Consider the following 18,022-nt stretch of genomic DNA (forward strand, 5'->3'; position numbering starts at 1 on the left):
GTAGGGGACCGCACCGCCACTTCCCAGCAAATTAGGGACACTGTTGCTCCTGGGGTATCGGCGAGGACCACTCGCAACCGTCTCCATGAAGCTGGGCTACGGTCCCGCACACCGTTAGGCCGTCTTCCGCTCACGCCCCAACATCGTGCAGCCCGCCTCCAGTGGTGTCGCGACAGGCGTGAATGGAGGGACGAATGGAGACGTGTCGTCTTCAGCGATGAGAGTCGCTTCTGCCTTGGTGCCAATGATGGTCGTATGCGTGTTTGGCGCCGTGCAGGTGAGCGCCACAATCAGGACTGCATACGACCGAGGCACACAGGGCCAACACCCGGCATCATGGTGTGGGGAGCGATCTCCTACACTGGCCGTACACCACTGGTGATCGTCGAGGGGACACTGAATAGTGCACGGTACATCCAAACCGTCATCGAACCCATCGTTCTACCATTCCTAGACTTCAAGGGAAATTGCTGTTCCAACAGGACAATGCACGTCCGCATGTATCCCGTGCCACCCAATGTGCTCTAGAAGGTGTAAGTCAACTACCCTGGCCAGCAAGATCTCCGGATCTGTCCCCCATTGAGCATGTTTGGGACTGGATGAAGCGTCTTCTCACGCGGTCTGCACGTCCAGCACGAACGCTGGTCCAACTGAGGCGCCAGGTGGAAATGGCATGGCAAGCCGTTCCACAGGACTACATCCAGCATCTCTACGATCGTCTCCATGGGAGAATAGCAGCCTGCATTGCTGCGAAAGGTGGATATACACTGTACTAGTGCCGACATTGTGCATGCTCTGTTGCCTGTGTCTATGTGCCTGTGGTTCTGTCAGTATGATCATGTGATGTATCTGACCCCAGGAATGTGTCAATAAAGTTTCCCCTTCCTGGGACAATGAATTCACGGTGTTCTTATTTCAATTTCCAGGAGTGTATATAACTTCCCAACGCATACTGACTGAAGTTTGTACGACTACATAAATATCTGAGTGCCATTACAGCGCCTCCAGAGTTATCACGACTGTCCTCCTGACATCCCCAAAGCTATTTTCCTACACTCCAGCGCCCGTGACGGTATCTCGCTCGCGGTGGTTCACAGTGCTTCTAACATTCTGAGTGGTGTCTGTTTGTTCTATATCGTGTCTCCCTACCACTTTCGCGCAACGACGCTCTGGGCGTGCTTTTTAGGGAATTGACTAGTTTGAACCTGGGACCTGTTGCTGGTAAGGAGACGCCAGACCACACATGACATATAGAGTTCAGAAGAGTGCAGTGAGACTAGCGATGATATAAACAAATACTTAATTATTTCAGCGTCAGCTCCACTGCACTCCCTGTAAAAGAATCTTAATACTAACTAAATTTAGTGGAAAGGGTTCAAGGCTTTCCTATTTCTAGTTAGCTGGTAAAATAACGTCGAAAAAGCAGTTAAGTTTACCATTCGAAATTTTATTCTACTCACAAAACATTGTTCATAAATTGCACTATTGATAAAAGTAAATGTTTTAATACGGGATGGTAAAAACCAACTGCATTCAACAAAAATGTAAACGAATATTTCCTGAATGGGTTTCCAAGTTCTACAATGGATCGAAGGATGACCTATGCCATATCACATCTATACTCTAGGTTCAAATTAAGTTTCACAAAAGAGAAAACTATCAAAATGGTCTACAGTGACCCTCAATTATCTTTAATTACTTATCTAACTTGTCGTAAATTACAGTGGCTGGTGTGGCTTCTGAATAACTATATAACAGAAAAATCATCGCGTTTCAGATTTTTACTTCAAGTGGCAAATGTGAACACTATGAGCTTTAATTGACGATCGACACTAGTATTACGCAAAAAGGGGGTGTAACAGATGAGACTTCTGCAGTTCTGAGTGAAGCTATATGCGCTGTTATGCGGCATCGCGTGCGTTCATTACCTTGTCGGTGTTCGTCAGGGGGCGGGGGACAGTACAGCTCCACTCACCTCACCGTCTCGGAAGCAACTCTCTCCTAACTTCTCCTTACCAGAATTTACCGAAGTTGGTTTAAAAAATCTACCTGGCTGTGTTTTCATCTGACCAATCAGGGTATCAATGTTAACCTTAAGCTCTGCCTACAAAAATTCTGTCTATCCAATGAGAAACGTTATACTTTTCGTGGTGGGGTAATGTTTTTAAAGTTTACAACGTAACAGAGACGCCAAAAAGGTGTCACGCTAATACTTGTAGCTGGTGTGGTCCTTTTAGTGTTATCGTAAGATCTATACTGTTCTTCTCGAGGGCTCTATCTTTCAACATGGGCTGGGGGGTGGTCCTGACGTAACAGAGACGAGAAAAAGTCTCACGCTAAAACTTGTGGCTGAGGTAGCCCTTTTTGTGTTATCGTAAGATCTATACTGTTCTTCTGGAGGGCTCTAGCTTTTAACATGGGCTGGGGGGTGGTCCTAGCGGTTAGCTGGCAGCGTGGGTGTCCGACCCTTATCGTAGGGCCTTCAGCTTAACACGGTTCTGCTCTCGGCTTCTGTTCTCGTTTCTCCCCTCAGAACTGCGTCTGTCTCACGGTGGGAAGGTATGACATGCATTTAGGCATTCTTGTGTTAGTCTGTGGTATTCCATTTGCTCACTCGTATTACTTTGGTTAATTTAATGTCACGATTTATTCGGAGCTATGTGACATATTACTGGATTTGCTTATCATGTCAGGGTTTTCATGGAAGGTGTTGGATTTGCCTGACACCTTACATATCACCACCCTTCGAACTCAATTTATGTAAGGAAGTTAGGCAATGATTGAATCGTTGCCTAAGCCAGTAAAAAACTATTCTGTTATCTAAATTTTGTTGCCTACTGTTCAGCCATGTTATTCTGTTCTATGCTAGTTTGTATTACTAATTTATATTTCTATATTCTTCCACATTATTATGAAAAATATGTTTATGTTGACAAGGGAAGAATATTTTTATTCCATTATGATTATTATTTTTTAATTATTTTCTTTCTTTATTTAATTGTGAAGTTTGTTTTTTTAAGAAGTTTGTTGTCGAATGTGAGGAGTCTTTCACATCGATTTTCTTAGAAATATTGTTTTTTATAAATGTAGTAATTAAGTAAAATCTATTCTTAACACATTTTCTAAATTCATGCACAAGTAAAATGTTTTTGTTTCTAGACACTCATTTCAACATTGTTACACTAACAAATAAGAATTATTTCCAAGAATTGCTTTGACAAAGAAATATACATACACAAATATTCAGATATTATCCTAACAAATGGTGCAAATGTAAAAAAAAAAAATGGAAAACATCCAACAAGATAATTTTTTATTCTTTGTTTTTATAAGGAGAAAATAAGTAAAATATAGTTATTCTTTTATTTTTATAAGGAGAAAATAAGTGGCATATAGTTTTAGTGTTTATCATGCCTTACTTTTGTTCTTTATATACTGTCCATTTCAGAACTAATGACTTATTTTTATCGATAGTCTATTTTTAACTTAAGTCCATAGTCTATGACTGTTATTTAGTAGTTTATTAGCTGTCTGGTGTGCTTAACTTATTTAGTTTTACACATAATTCTTTTGCACAATTCCTATATCACATAATTTGATTTCACACATTCACACGATCCTATGAATGCTTAAGCATGTGGTTGGCGAATGTTTATTTTTTTGCATGAAGGTGATGGACTTGAGCGAGACGGATATGGGCAAGTATTTGATGTACAGCTTCGTTCGTCGTTCCTTGTTGGCTTTGCAAGTGTGTGTTGCTGTTTTGGAGGTCCCATAATGGAATGGAGCTGTGAGTGCAGAATCTCGTGGTTTACTGACTTTGTATGTGAGAAAGTCATCGTTATGTGTCGCTGAAAGCGGTCGTTTTTCGTTGTAATACTTCGTAGACGACTAGTTTACAATACGATAGGGATTTGGGAAGGTATGTCGTCTATTCTTCACCCATCTTCTTTCTTGGTCTCACTCTTTTGAATCTTCAACTTCTGTTCTTCCTGCTTTTTCTCTGCTTCTTGGTTCTTCTCTGGGCAGGATGTGGAAAAATTTATTGATAACTAGTCGCTTTGAAGTTCTCCCCTTAGTAACAGTTTGATAAATTGTTTGGGCATGTCATTTTTACTTTGTGGAAGTTTTCTTCTGTTTCGTGCATCAGCGTGCTGTTTAATAGCAGTAGTGTGACTTTTACACATATTTTTTTGCCAGTGGTGGCTTGCCCAAACAGTCTTCTCATCTAGCCATTTTTTGCTCGCTCCACTGAGTCAGGGCGTTCGGAGACCCTTCTGGCATTCGGTGTCCTGTCATGTCTCTGCAGGGTTCCACCACTGTGTGGTTCCGTGTTCTGTCCCAGCAGGGTTCCGCCACCCTGTGGTTCAGCTTGGCAGCAAATTTATTTACTGCTCACCTCGGCTACAAGGGCCTTCTGTTGGTCTCGCTGTCCTTTCCCTTCTCTTGATGCTTCTGCCTTGTAGGAATCATGTCTTGCTCATTACGTCCTTTCCTTTCTTGATACTTCTCGCGTTGCAACTTGTGGGTCATTGCATCTCGTCCTTGCTGGAGTTTTTACAAAAAGTTTTATTTATAATCATCTAACATATGTTTAGTGCCTACATTGTTTTACACCTTCTTAAAAGCTTTACAAATTTCGGCGCCCTTTCCATGTTACAATTCTATGATATTTTGAGTCTTAACATCTACAAGAATCCTCAAATTCGTTTTTTATTTTTGTGTAGTGTCATGGTTGCTACCATTTTAGTGTTTCATGCTGTTAGACTATCTACGCTTTAACCCTTCACCTCAATCCATTGTACTATTGGTGTTATTTTTGTTTTTATTGAAACTACTTTCTTTTCCCCACCTTCCTCTCTCTTCATTCTTCTTTCTCCTGACGATCTTATCTGCAACATAATCTTGGAATATTGTGCTGATTATTTACCAGTAATAAAATTAATCTTCAAACTTTTTGATATGGCTCACATGGTGAAGTCCTAAGGTTTTGCCTGTTTTTGGGTTCATTAGTTCCTCAGCATTATCATGAGCAATTGGCTAATTATGACAGGTCCTTTGTACGCAGCGTAAAACTTATGTATTTTGTGTTTCTGTTTGCTGGAGAGATGGTGTGTTTTTACAGATACTTTCTGGCCTACTGAGAATGTTCTTTTAATTGCTGTTCTATCTCCTCTTTCTTTTCTTTTAATGGCTGCCTTTCTGATGTTGGAGAGTGCTGTTGCTATGACATGTTCGTGCTGTCTGCGTGGTACAATAGGATATCTAACATTTTCTCTTGTTATGTTTGCGGGTTCAATATTTTTAAGTACAGTAACTGGAGGTAGTAATGTCGTGCTATGTGGCATTTCATTTATTACTTCTTGAAAATATTTAAGGTATATATCCCAAGTGTTGTGTCTTTTGCTTGCATATAATCGGCATAAAGTGCCTATGTCCTTCATAGATCGTTCTGCTGGATTTACGCTAGGTTTGTACTTGATATGTAGATGAGTTTTATTTTGTGTTGTTTTAACATGTTCTGCCATTGCACTGATTTGTATTGTGGGCCATTATCCGAAATTATTCGTTCCACTCGACCTACTTGTCTGAGAAAATCTTGTCTAAATTCTTTACTTATAGTGAGACCTGTTGCTCGTTTTAATGGTGTCAAGGTAACATATTTAGAAGTAAGTTCCAAAACGACAAATATGAAAATATATCCATTTTTTGTGGATGGGAGGGGCCCCATCAAATCTGTTGCAGCTATTTGTTTTAATCTTTTAGGGATTATTGGAAACATAGGTGGTTTGGTTTGGAAAGTGATGTGTTTAGCCCTCATACATTTTTTTGCATTTGACTAATACTGTTCTAATTCGTCTTTCAATATTAGGAAAATGGCTTGTTTGTTTTATTTTTAAAAAGCATTTCTTTGGTCCAACGTGGCCATTACTTAAATGTGTATACCATATGTACTTATTAATTAGTTCATCTGGGATATAAATTAACCATTCATTCGTTGCAACATTTCGTCTAAAAAATAAAACGTTGTTTTTTACGAGATAGTGCTGTCGAATGTCTGGAAAATCCTTACTTCTCCACTTGTGTTTGATTCCTAGTATTTCGGGATCCTTGTCTGTTCTTTGCCTATGTTTTTCAGTGCTATCGTAATGCAGTTTCCGAAAGGTACTTGTTTCATATAGTACATTGTAAACTGGTCTTCTGCTGCTTCGAAACCTATGTTATTGGATGCACCCTGTGGACATCGTGATAGAGCATCTGCTAATACATTCGCTGGTCCTGGTATGTGTGTAATAGTGAAGTCAAATTCTTGTAGTATTAACATCCATTTGGCTAACCTCCCATGAGTTAGTTTGGCGGATAACAGAAATTCTAATGCTTTGTGGTCAGTGTATACTTTTGTTTTTCTTCCGAATAGGAAGTATCGAAAACGTTGGAAGCCCCATACAATGGCCAATGCTTTCAGCTCAGTGACTGAATAGTTTTTCTCGCTTTTTGTGAGTACCCGACTGGCAAATGCAATTGTTCTATATGATCTTAGCCCTGCCTGTTCCTATTCTTGGAACAAAACAACTCCTAAACCTGTTTTCGCGCTATCAGTGGCCATACAAAAATTGTGTGTTAGATCAGGATGCGCTAAAGTCGGTGCTGTTGTTAGTGCGTTTTTCACTTTTAAAAATTCTTCATTGGCTTGTTGATCCTATACCCATGGCGTGTTTTTTCCAGTCAGTGCACATAGGCGTGGTGTTGCGAGAGAGTCGATCCAAATAAATTTTTTTATAGAATCCGGTGAGACCTAGAAATCGTCTGAGAGTTTTCTTATTATATGGAATACAGAATTCTTTGATTGCCGTTAGTTTTTCGGGGTCAGGCATTACCCCTTTCTCAGAAATTATGTGTCCTAGAAATTTGACCTCTCGCCTTCCAAATTTGGATTTTGTTGTATTTACTGTGACCCCATGCTCTTTCATGATCTGTAAAAACTGATTTAATGTGTCGTTGTGATGTTCCCAAGAGGGTTCTGCTATAATCACATCAACATAACAAGTAATTTTTTGTAAAATTTCAGGACTGAGTATAGTGTTAAATCCCCTAATAAACGCTGCTGGTGATATGTTTAAACCAAATGCCAGTCGTTTAAACTGGTAACATCTACGGAATACGATAAATACTGTCAATTTTCTACATTCTGGGGCCAATTCTATTTTCCAGAAACTACTCCGTAAATCAATTGCTGAAAATATCTTAGCACCGTGGAAGTTTTGTATCAATTCCTCTAATTTTTCTGGGCGATCTGTCTCAGTGATTATGATTGTGTTGATCTGTCTGGAATCAAGCACTAACCTGATGCTCCCATCGCGTTTTTGTGCAATATGGAGCGGGCTGTTATATGTGGAGGTAGTTGGTTCAATAATATCGTCATCTAACATTTTAGATATCTCCTGGAATACTTTATTCCTGTAGCTTAGTGGGATTGTATAGGGTGGCACTCTAAATGTTTTGTGCTGTTTTACTTCAAACTTGTACTGAAAGTGTTTAATACTGCCAGTCTTAGGTAAAAATACCTCTGCTTTATCTCGTAAAATACCCTCTAATTCTCTTTTACTGTGTTCCGAAATACCTTGAACTTCTTGCAGTTTTTCGTCGATTTCTTTATGGACTTCTAACATGAGTTGAGGCGATTCACCCTTTTGTGCATACCATTCTAATTCTTCATCCTCTTTATCTCGCGTCATTCTTAATTGTTTGTTTATAACTGGTATTTCTTCTAATTTTAGCTTTTGCTCAAAGAGAAGTGTGACATTCCCGAATGTTACTCTACCTTTCCCCATATCTATTATCGCTCGTCTCTCATTTAAAAAATCTGCACCTATAATCAAATCTACAGTTAGTTTAGGTATAATCACGAAGTTGGCTTCGATCTTTTGACCTTGACACGAAAGAGTTAACCTTGTTTGTCTCGTAACTTCCGCAGCATTGTTTCTAATAGGACCTCTTACTTTAATCTTACATGTTTTCAGAACTGGCAATTCCTCATTGGCTTTATACTACATGAATAAATTTTCTGAGATCGCAGTCAATTCACTTCCGCTATCAATTACAATATTGACTGGGATATGCTTTACCATGGCCTTCACAATTGGTTGAATTTGAAAGGGTTGGTTCTGTTCTTCTTTTTCTTGCATCAACGAATCCTCCACTGAATCATACATGAGTCTTTTTAGGAATTTCCCTTGTGAATTCGAACTTTCTGTAGGATAAGCTTCGACTGCTACTTCTCTCTCTTTTATTTCCTCTTCTCTATTTCTTCCTTCATTTACGCTCTCTTCAACATCCTCTACTTTTTCCTCATCCTCGTCTATCTTCTCCTTCTTCGTCGCTACTTCCACATAATCGCATCTAAATGCTCTAATTATCGCTTCATAACTTCCTTCATTATATACGCTGGGTTGTGTGCCCACTCGTAACTTATTTTCAACTTCTGTCGACTGCGCATTATCCGTATTGAATTCGCTTTCCCTGGTTTCCATCTCAAATAGCTCTGCAATACTCATTACTTCGTCCTTTCCACCTACATTCGTTGTGCATTCTCTGGTAATTCATCTTCCTCGTCAGTACTCTCCCAATCAATTTCGTCCTAACACGATATTGTTATTTTCCTGTCTTCGTTTTCATCTGGTCCCTGCGGATTTGTTTCTTCCTTCTTCTCTTCTCGTGATAAGATTTTTATTTCTCTGTTCAAGGTGCTGCAATTGTCCTGGGTCGGTGCGTCATTCTCTTTGGCATGGGCGCTTAGCTGTCAGTTCGAACGTTTATCGGGGTTTGGTGGTCTTACCTCCACCTCTTCTATCTGTATTCTCTTTTCTTGTTCAGCTTGTTGATAGTGGTTTCTTTGCTGATTATTTGTCGGTCTATTGGTTCTCCAGTACCCGTTCCGGTTGTCGTTATTCCCTCTGTAATAGTTGTTGCCGTTCCTGGGTGAATTATAGTTATTGTCATATTCTCTTATAAATCCATAACCGGTTCTTTGTTGAAATCTATTGTCGTTTCTTGGTGCGAAGTTATCACATGGTTTGTAATTATTGTTTCTTCGTACTGTGTCTTGTGGATTCCACTGCTTTTTGCTTTCGTTTTCACGTGCTCTTCGTCTTTCTCTTGCGTCATCTTCCGAAAATATGAACTCTAGTTCCCTTAGAATACCTTTAAATGCTTCGAGTCATTGCCTCCGCGACCTACTAATGATTGTTGGTATTTCAATGATAACTTCATCGCGCATAATTTAATCAACTCTCCGTCACTGTATGGTACATCTAAGCATTGATTTTTCTTTGCCATTAATTCGAAAAATTTCACGGGACTCTTCCCTCCTGAATTTTCAAAATATGGGTTCTGTAATAATTCGTACTTCACTCTGTTCTGTGCTTCGCTGGACCAATATCGTGAGAGAAACTTATCTCTGAAATCTTCGTACGATCGGCATGACGCTCCAACATTCTGCATGGTTTCTGCGACTGTTCCTGACATGTGTGCACATATAAAGTCTAATTTGTGTGCTAGCGTCCAGTGTTCTGATAATCCTACTCGGAATTGATCAATAAAAGTTCGTGGATGTAATGAGTTTCCTTCTCGAAAGTGTTGAAATTTTCTGACTGTGAGGAAATGATCGTTGTCGTACTTCGTCATAGTTTCATATGAAATTCGCGATTCTTCGCCACTTTTGTTTCTGATCGTTTCTCCCGTCGTTCTTTCCGGTTGTGGTAGATCCATTGGATATTGTCCACTGTAACTTTCGCCTACCCTTGCGTAGAATCGTTGGAGTGGTACGCAATAATTTACTTCCATCGGTTGTGAACGTGTAGCTGAATGCATTGTACTGTACTCCTCGCGGCATGGCTTTCCATTGTCAGGTATTGGTTCGGTATCTTGTCTGGCTAACCTTCCTGCTTCATTGCACGATCCAAACTGTCTTGAAACATACATTTGTGGTTCCGCATGTGTTTGTGATGCCGTTTGTTCATCAAGAATTTCGAAACGTGTTTGTTGCTGTGCAGGCTGTCTGATTTCACGTATGTTACTTTCCGCCTGTGATTGGAATCGCAAATGCGTAATATCTTCGTTAATTGCTTGTTTTTCCGGTGCTGTTACAGATACGGATGTGGTTGCAGACTCTGTGCTTGTTCGATCCTGTTCACTACGCTCTTCAATGGTTTGCAACAACTCTGTTCGCAATTTCTGAAGTTGTGGCTTCGTTTGCGCTTCTATTTTGACTATGCGGTTATCATATCTTTTCGGCTGCTTTTGTGATACGTTTGTGTAACACACTGTTTTCAACAACTTCACGCGCTGTACCTGCTGCTTGTCTAGTAATTTCGTTTATCTGTTTCTCTAGTTTCTTGACTTCTCCCTGGGTGTTGTTACGTAATGTTTTGATCTCGTCCTGAATGTCATTATGTTTGTACGTCCGCTTGTACCTTGTCAATGTCTGTTCTCAATTGATTGTGACCTGTTATTAAGTTTCCTATCACTTCTCGAGATTCTTTTGGCTGGTCTTCAATATGACTAGGTGTAACTGAATTTTTTTGTTTTGTTCTTTAATCGCACGCATTTGTCTCGTGGTTTCTGCATTCTGAATTTGAATTTGGTTCGCTATGTCTTTATTTTGCCTTGTCATGGTTTCCGTAATTTGTTGTAATAATTCTGTCAGATTGGTGGGTCCTATTGCGTTTCCTTCCGATGTCCTACGCTCTGTGTTTTCGACCTGGAGTTGGTTCACAACCGATTGCATTGAACTGTACTGTGACACGTTTCTGCTCGTATTCCTTGTACTCTGTGGTGAGGGAGCTCTGATTACATGTACTATGGGTTCTACGTATTCAAGACGCAAGCTAGAATCCTCATCGGCCGTCTCTCTACTTTCCTGCTCCTCTGTCGTATGCTGACTTATGTTTTCTATGCCTTGACGTACATTATCCTCGTTATGGTGCGTTATATGTCCTATTTCTCGTGATACTGCATCGTCTGTTGTACTGTCCTCTATTCTCTGTCAATTTTCATGCTGGGTCTCTACTTCAATTCGGTCAAGGTCTCGATCTGCCATTGCTAATCTTTCCGAATCCCCTATTTTCTGTAATAAAAGCAATTCACGCTCCCTACTTCGAGTCAACATGCGCTCATACGATCTCACGCGTTTCATAAACTTTTTGTTCACCCGACTTGACACTTATTATACCCAAGACTGACAATCCATTCACTTACTTGTTGGGTCATAACCAACTTGTCAACGATGTATCCGCCACCTGTGCGATTGCATTGAGGAGAAAACTTAATTGTAACAATTTTTAAAATTCATGACTTAATTATGCTATTGTCTCTGCTAGAATGTCTCACTATCTATCGCTGCAGCTACTGTTTTCAACTATTTATGCCTTTCAAAAAAAAATTTTTTTATTACGAAAATTTTTTAACAGGTTATTTTTCTGACCTAATTAGGCATGTGGTCGACCTTCAATCACGGTATTTTACCATCCTGGCAGGGTCGCCATTTTCTAACATTCTGCATGGTGCCTGTTTGCTCTATATCATGTCTCCCTACCACTTTCGCACAACGGTGCTCTGAGCGTGTTTTTTAGGGAATTGACTAGTTTGAACCTGGGACCTGTTCCTGGTAAGGAGACGCCAGACCACACATGACATGTAGAGTTCAGAAGAGTTCAGTGAGACTAGCGATGATATAAACAAATACTTAATTATTTCAGCGTCAGCTCCACTGCACTCCCTGTAAAAGAATCTTAATACTAACTATATTTAGTGGAAAGGGTTCAAGGCTTTCCTATTTCTAGTTAGCTGGTAAAATAACGTCGAAAAAGCAGTTAAGTTTACCATTCGAAATTTTATTCTACTCACAAAACATTGTTTACAAATTGCACTATTGATAAAAGGAAATGTTTAATACGGGATGGTAAAAACCAACTGCATTCAACAAAAATGTGAACGAATATTCCCTGAATGGGTTTCCAAGTTCTACAATGGATCGAAGGATGACCTATGCCATAATACACCTATAATCTAGGTTTAAATTAAGTTTCACAAAAGAGAAAACTATCAAAATGGTCTACAGTGACCCTCAATTATCTTTAATTGCTTATCTAACTTGTCGTAAATTACAGTGGCTGATGTGGCTTCTCAATAACTATATAACAGAAAAATCATCGCATTTCAGATTTTTACTTCAAGTGCCAAATGTGAACACCATGAGCATTAATTGACGATCAACACTAGTATTAGGCAAAAAAGGGGTGTAACAGATGAGACTTCTGCAGTTCTGAGTGAAGCTTTATGCGCTGTTATGCGGCATTGCGTGCGTTCATTACCTTGTCGGTATTCGTCAGGGGGCGGCGGACAACATAGCTCCGCTCACCTCGCCGTTTTGGAAGCAACTCTCTCCTAACTTCTCCTTACCACAATTTACCGAAGTTGGTTTAAAAAATCTATCTGGCTGTGTTTTCATCTGACCAATCAGGGTATCAATGTTAACCTTAAGCTCCACCTACAAAAATTCTGTCTATCCAATGAGAAACGTTATACTTTTCGTGGTGGGGTAATGTTTTTAAAGTTTACAACGTAACAGAGACGCCAAAAAGGTCTCACGCAAAAACTTGTAGCTGGTGTGGTCCTTTTAGTGTTATTGTAAGATCTATACTGTTCTTCTCGAGGGCTCTATCTTTTAACATGGGCTGGGGGGTGGTCCTGACGTAACAGAGTCGCGAAGAAGTCTCACGCTAAAACTTGCGGCTGGGGTAGCCCTTTTTGTGTTATCGTAAGATCTATACTGTTCTTCTGGAGGGCTCTAGCTTTCAACATGGGCTGGGGGGTGGTCCTAGCGGTTAGCTGGCGACGTGGGTGTCCGTCCCTTATCGTAGGGCCTTCAGCTTAACACAGTTCTGCTCTCGGCTTCTGTTCTCGTTTTTCCTCTCAGAACTGCGTCTGTCTCACGGTGGGAAGATATGACATGCATTTAGGCATTCTTGTGTTAGTCTGTGGTATTCCATTTGCTCACTCGTTACTCGTATTACGTTGGTTAATTTAATGTCACGATTTATTCGGAGCTATGTGACATATTACTGGATTTGCTTATCATGTCAGGGTTTTCATGGAAGGTGTTGGATTTGCCTGACACATTACATGCTCACCGACCAGTCCTCTGCAACACTTATCTGCGCGACGGTACGAACCAATCTGACTGTGAGATAAGTGCGCAGTAATACAATTTATTTGCCGCCCTTCTTCCGAGACAAAGCTACCAGAAGTTTCTACAAGCATCTCCTGAGAAATCTGATGCGTCAATGAAACGCCTCTCTTAAAATGTTGCCCTGGTCACGACCCACGAGTCCCCCAAGCTGCACAAGAATGTGCCGTTGGGCATTCCTTCATCTTTATAGCGTGTCTAGTCCGCTATTTTGCCACAAAAGCTAACGGAATCTCCGTGCGCTCCCTCACCAAGGCATGATCAGAAACGGCACTTAAAAATTAAAATATATAACATACATCGATAATTTTTCCTATATATTGAGGGCCTATAATGATATTTTTTAATATCGATGTATCGGATTCCCGATATTTTTAAAAATAGCAACAGTGCTATTATAAGCCTCAGTTGTCTCGTGGAGTGGTGTAAGCGGTAAACGGTACATACAATATTGAGATATCAAACCAGTTTCCAGTAGGTTATTGGTAAGATTCTGCCTTCAACCTCTTCCCGGATTTCAGCTGTGCTCTTCCGTCTGTTCGTCAGTCAGTGGATCAGTCCTAATATCTTCTTGAACCCGTGATTACTCTTGTCGCCTTGTTATCGTGAGTCCGTCACCACTCGTTCTGCTGTGGTCGCACTGCAGCCAGCTGTTGGTGCAGTCTGTCAGTGAGACGCTCCCATGTCCAAGTTGGGACCTTTGTCACAGTTCGAGAGACAGCGACAGGCTCCTCTGAGTCTCGGCTGATCGCAATGTTAGACACGTCCAACAGCCATCATGTACTCACATCATTTTCATGTATATGAATAGCCTTTTTCTGTGCGTTTCTCAAAATACTGAAAAGAAGATCGAGTAATGACTAAATTTTAATCTACGTATCTGATAGGCATGAAATCTTGGAATACCAGTTCGGCAGCGCACAGTCAGGGCGTATCAGACATCTACACACATCAAAAAGAGTTTTACATCGCCTCAGATCCGAGAGTTTCGGAACCTGTACAGAAAATTTGAATAGAAATCGACACTAACATCATTTCCGCCCTTTTAATTCCTCATGAAAACCATGTTACATGTTGTACCACCATACAGCGAGACCTTCAGAGGTGGTGGTCTAGACTGCTGTACACACCGGTACCACTAATACCCGGTAGTACATCCTCTTGCATTGATGCATGCCTGTATTCGTCGTGGCATACGATCAACCAGTACATCAAGGCACTTTTGGTGCAGATTGTCCCACTCCTCAACCACGGTTCGGCGTAGATCCCTCAACAGCACTTTTCAATCTATCGCAGGCATGTTCGGGAGGGTTCATGTCGAGTCGCGCAATGTCGTTATCCTGAAGGAAGCCATTCACAAGATGTGCACGATGGGGGCGCGAAAAGTCGTCCATGAAGACGAATGCCTCGCCAATATGATACCGATATCGCTGCACCATCGGTCGGAGGATGGCATTCACGTATCGTAGAGCCGTTACAGAACCTTCCATGACCACCAGCGGCGTACGTCGTCTCCACATAATGTCATCCCAAAACAGCAGAGAACCTCCATCGCCGGCCGGAGTGGCCCAGCGTTTCTAGGCGCTACTGTCTGGAGCCACGCGACCGCTACGGTCGCAGGTTCGAATCCTGCCTCGGGCATGGATGTATGTGATGTCCTTAGGTTAGTTAGGTTTAAATAGTTCTAAGTTCTATGGGACTGATGACCTCTGAAGTTAAGTCCCATAATGCTCAGAGACATTTGAACCATTTGAACCACCATCTCGCTGCAATAGAGTGCGTCTTACGCGTTCAGGCTGACAAGATTGCCTCCAAACACGTCTCCGACGAATGTCTGGTTGAAGGTATATGTGACAATCATCGGTGAAGAGATCGTGATGCCAACCGTGAGCAGTTCATTCGGTATATTGTTGGTTGTATCTGTACCGCGCTGCATGGTGTCGTGGTAGCAAAGATGGACCTCGCCATGGACGTAGGGAGTGAAATTGCGCATCATGCAGCCTATTGCTCACAGTTAGAGTCGTAACACGACGTCCTGTGGCTGCACGAAAAGCATTATTCAACATGGTGGCGTTGCTGTCAGGGTTCCTCCGAGCCATAATGCGTAGGTAGCGGTCATCCACTGCAGTAGTAGCCCTTGGGCGGCCTGAGCGAGGCGTGTCATCGGCAGTTCCTGTCTCTCTGTATCTCCTCCATGTCCGAACTACATCGCTCTGGTTTACTCGGAGACGCCTGGCCACTTCCCTTGTTGAGAGCCATTCCTGCCACAAAGTAACAATGCGGACGCGATCGAACCGCGGTATTGACCGTCTCGACATGGTTGAACTACAGATAACACGAGCCCTGTACCTACTTCCTGGTGGAACGATTAGAATTAATCGGCTGTCGGACCCCCTCCGTCTAATAGACGCTGCTGATGCATTGTTGTTTACATCTTTCGGCGGGTTTAGTGACATCTCTGAACAGTCAAAGGGACTGTGTTTGTGATTCAATACCCACAGTCAACGTCTGTCTTCAGGAGTTCTGGGAACCGGGGTGATGAAAAACATTTTTGATGTGTGTATTATTAGACGACTACTCCAGTGCGAGGTCACCCGTTCTCAGTCGCAGGTTTTATTTGATTTTTAATATTTTATGCAGTTACAGAGAAAATTTAAATATTTAAAAGCTGTCGTAACCTGATCATTAAGGGATAATAAACTTAAAATTTTAACACAGTAGACCTAGGGCAAGTATTACAGTTGAAAACGTGTATGTGCAATGCGGCAGTTTAACTCGCGACATGAGCGTTCCTCCGACTATATTCATCCAGCATATGAGAATGAAAGCATTTTGCGACTTGCAACAAACTTTACACGTAATTTAAAACCTTTATCATACTTTCTCTCACTGACATCCCTAGAAAATAATGAAAGGTAGAAAGTTTATCGCTTACTATCTTCTCCTTTCAAACAAGCATAATATTTATTTTTTTTACTTCTTTACTACGAACTCTATTTACGGCACATAGTGCGGACAGTGTCCACATATACCACTAAACTGAAATGCAAAATCATATCGCCCTATCATACGTAGTTCAAGAGATTTGATGTCATAAACAATTATGTGCGTGAAAAACTGCATTTTCTTAAAGTTAAGTACAAGTTGCTTAGACTCCACTCACACAGCTGTCGATAATGAGAAAAGACAGAGAATGCCAACAAACTTTAAATAATTTTAAAAGTTTTCTAAATTTTTTTTGTCTATACGCTTAATGCCAAATATTTGGCACATTATCTCCTTTGTAAAGTAATGAGACGACAGAAGTATTTTATAACTGGGAGTACGATTCTTTGAAGAATCGGAGGATTACTGGTTCCCTACTAGATGACGTGTTGTCTGTGTACTAAGCAGTTCTGGCGTTCCAAGTGTCGTGCGTAAAGCTCTCTTTCACGTAGCTGCTGCATAGTTTGTACGGAAAGCAGAGTGCATATAAGCATTTGTTTGTATTGGAAGGAGATGATTTGAATTTGGTGACAGTAAAAGAGTAATAAGCAGTATGTCCAAAGTGTCTCATACTCATCCAGCTCCAGTAACTATTAAGAAATGTTACTCCGAAACGAATGAAGAAACGTCAATGTACTCAAAAGAAGATAGGCCATGGCTGATCCATAGTATGCCGTAGTTCAGCTGAAGCACCCATGTTTATGAGCTAGAAACCGGAAAGACCTGTTGACAATGTTGCCAGCAGTACAGACAGCACTTTGCAACATTTGGTCGCAAGAATGCTGTTGTGGACGATACAGAAGTAAGTACTGGGAGACATTTTCCTTCAATTACGTTATTCTCTTGCAAAGGTTTAAAGGACATGAGAACTGGTTTTTCTTCACTACAGTTTAACATTGCTGCACTGTATACTTGCAATGTCAGAAATAAAACGTTGTGCTTCAGTATTAACGGAGCTTAGAGCAAAAACTTTCTTACTGGCACTTAGAATCAGTCAGTTCCCTGGTATGGTACCCAGGACGCTCTTAATGAATTGTTTATTTCCTAATTTATCACATTTTACAGAAGTAATGGAAAGAGCAGAATTGTTCTGTGGTAGCAATTTTTCGGATGCAAAGTTATTACATGCTTAATGAAACTGTGACAAGACCATGTAGAAATTAAAATAGCGGTTGGAGAGTCAAACACAAGACATACCCCCACTACCTTCTCTGCCCCATTGTGCCTCTCGTATACTCTCGCCTTATACCGCAGTCGTAACAAGATGGAAACTTTTGCCTCGAAGGACGGCGAGTCTCTGTCCGAACCCGCCGAAAGAAGCCATGAAAGGGGTGTGCTGTCTGATACGTGAGTGCATAACCCAATCAAAGAGTCTCACTTCAAGAGGCCATGACCAACTAAATTGGCAGCTAATAATTTTCAATATAAATTTCATAGCCAGAAGCAAAGATTGACTTCTTTTAAACAATATGTCGTAGCTTCAAAATCGTACGCTAGAAAAGTCTCTTTAGTGAAATAGCTACCGAAATAGCATCCTCTACATATTAATATACAGCATGATTCAAAAAGAAAGAACAGATTTTAGTTGTCTATTACAGACAAACTATAAAAAATAGGTCAACCCCCCGGTAGAGGCGGTACGGTAGCTCAGCGTGTTCGGTCAGAGGGTTAGCTGCCGTCTGTAATAAAAAAAAAAAACTGAGTTAATGGATCGGCGATCAACTTCAACAAGCGTCATGCGACGTCCGCCCCCAAGAAATACGACAAACAATATCGAGTCTCAGTCCGGCA

The sequence above is a fragment of the Schistocerca americana genome, chromosome 1, assembly GCF_021461395.2.
Source record: "Schistocerca americana isolate TAMUIC-IGC-003095 chromosome 1, iqSchAmer2.1, whole genome shotgun sequence".
Lineage (NCBI taxonomy): Eukaryota > Metazoa > Arthropoda > Insecta > Orthoptera > Acrididae > Schistocerca > Schistocerca americana.